The 2,560-nt window shown below is 46.7% G+C and overlaps 1 long non-coding RNA gene across 1 annotated transcript; it reads left to right on the forward strand.

Moving 5' to 3' along the window:
* The first annotated feature begins 276 nt into the window (after window positions 1-276).
* LOC133214830 (uncharacterized) lies at window positions 277-1,464 on the forward strand. The gene is made up of 2 exons (XR_009726243.1): window positions 277-716; window positions 986-1,464. It is a non-coding gene; the product is annotated as an uncharacterized LOC133214830 (long non-coding RNA).
* Window positions 1,465-2,560: the final 1,096 nt, after the last annotated feature.

Below are 2,560 nucleotides of genomic sequence, written 5' to 3' on the forward strand. Positions count from 1 at the left end.
CTCCTGTTTGCAGGGAGCAAAATGGAACTCTGTTCCTCTCGTGACTAACAAATCCTCCAGCTTCCTCCAGAAAAAAAAAAAAAAAGGAAAAAAAAAAGTAGTGGTTGGGTTCAGATGTTGTCTGATTCCTCTGGAATTCCATGGAAAGCTATGATATTCAGTACTTGTAGGATTCAACCTCAGTGTTAACACTGCATCTTATTTAACACAAGTAATTTCTTTGTGGACAGTGGCAGTCTTAATGGTAAAATTTGTGTGACAGTCGGACTGTAGTGGCAGAGGGAAGTGTGAATGGTTGTTACCATGATGCAGAGAAGATGCCTCAGCCTTTTGCTTACTGGAGAGAAATGATTTTGGCGTGATTTTGGGAGCCACTGATGGATGGCAAGCTGATCGTGCTTTTCTGGGATGTTCCTTATGTTTATTGCTGGCTGTGAAAACGAGGACTGAATGTTTCTGTATGGCATTACATTTTTGCTGCATGTTATACTTAGTCTGGTGTCAGTAATTTTAAGAAGGTGATCTGTTCCCATGTACTGAGAACAAATATGCAAAACCTTGTGATTTCTTTTTAAAGCTTTGGTTTATCAAGGAACATAAGTTCATGCCTAATTTAAAACATATCAGCTGTTCTGTGACTGCCATTCTCATCGTATTTTTGATGTCCAGCATATACTTAATCCTTTGTGAGCCCTTCAGCAGTTTCAGCTGGTTAGGTACTCTATCTGTAATCAAATTTTCCTCAACCCAGGGACTTGCAAAAATTGATGGATGTGTGGGGGCAGAAGCAAAGTGTCCACTGTTTAGTGAAGCACTGAGTAACTTCATATTTCTGATTGCTGGTGCAGAAGAGTACAGCTTGTGATAAAAAGAATGAAGAGGAAATAGCTAGGACATGCAGTAATCACTATTTTATTCTAATTATTTTTATTCATTCTCTTAAGATGTCTCTCTAAACAACACGGAATTTTCTGTATTTTTCCAGGGACAAGATTGTGCCAAAACAAATTACTCCTTTCCCGGTGGCAGAGGACAGGTTTGGTACCATTTCACATGGGAAAGCCGGAAAAAGGAAGAGATTAACGCCTCTTAGACAGGTCACAGATTCACTTGGCCCGGGAGGATGAACCACAGGGGCCTTCTTGGGATCGTGCCAGCAGCTGTGAGAGTTACAGCTATGCACCTTCTCATGCAGACCGTTTGTAACCTGGGGATTCGCACACCGTAACGAAGGCCCTGCTTTGCCCAGCATAGTGTGACACCTGCAGCACTTGAGCTGCGTGTGCTGCGGAGGGATGGCTCCCGACAGCTCCGCTCCGCTGGCTCTGCAGAACGACTTCTCTGAAGCGTGTGAAAGCTGCGGCTCGCTGCGCTGGAGCAGATGGCAGTGCTTCTGAGGTGACCGGTTTCTGGAGGAGGTGGTGGTGGGAAACCAAACCATTAAACAGAGCCGCAGCAAACTGCTGAGTCAAGGCTGGGGCAATCACGTGAAATGCCAAAAACAGCAGCGGTGGTGGGGCCGCGCAGGGTAGGGTGCTGCAGCCACCGCGGGCTTCCTGCAGGAGCGCGCTGGAACGCGGTGTTGCGACACAGCGGGAACAACGCAATCCCCGTCGAGCAGGAAGAAGCCCAGGCAGAGGCGGCGGTAGCTTGTCACAAGCCTGTTACACAAACACCGCTCGCGTACGTGCTGTTTGGTTTGATCACACGCTGGGTGCCTGGGGAGCTGGTGCAGCCGGTGCTCCTTCGCTGACCCACACGGGGACAGCAGGCCGTGCTGCAAGGTGCAGGGTTGGGGTAGGCTGCCACGCTCAGCAGCGTTTCCAGCTGTTGCTGGGTGCGACGTGTACCAGGGCACTCAGCAGCTGGGTTACCATGTGGCAGCTGATGAGATCTATGCATTTCGTGAGTCATGCCAAACTACTTCTAGATGTAGATCTGTTTAACGTGGGGAAAAAAATCGTTTGACTGACAGCTCAACACGTTCTTTGGGCTTGTAAAAGCAGAGTACAAAAATGTCAGTTTTGTGTCTATCAACATACATTGCTAACTTGCTGGAGATACACATCTGTCAGCTTCAGAGCACAAGTCATGTGAGAATGGCTCTGCTCACGAGCCACCTCCCACTTCAACTCTTATCAAAGATGTGTTGGCTGTAACTGTTCTTGAGAAAACTCAGCAGCAGAGGAAGTTATATCTAAAATACAGGGCTGGAAGGGAGGCTGTCTTATATAGTCATTTTAATATCTGGATATTTTAACTGCAGGACTGCAGTGCCGTGACCTAGAATAACATTACACCCCTTTTACAGAGAGCACATCAGGGCAGATGATATATGAAATAACCATATATGTAATTAACCATATATGTAATTAGTCTACAGTTTCCAGCTCTGACAGAGATAGAAAACCACGTCTGGCGAACCCCGAGTTAATGCCTGTTCACTTCATTGTCCTGAGCAACAAAACTCTTCCGGGGAATGATCTCACTCCAGTTTGAGGCTTCCTGTCTGCTTTTGGAGCTCGGATTATGAAGCAGCAGTGTTGCCGTAGGAATAACA

The sequence above is a fragment of the Neopsephotus bourkii genome, unplaced genomic scaffold, assembly GCF_033783945.1.
Source record: "Neopsephotus bourkii isolate Nb327-2 ecotype Australia unplaced genomic scaffold, CSIRO-AGI_Nbou_v1 NB_936, whole genome shotgun sequence".
NCBI classification, from domain to species: Eukaryota; Metazoa; Chordata; class Aves; order Psittaciformes; family Psittacidae; genus Neopsephotus; species Neopsephotus bourkii.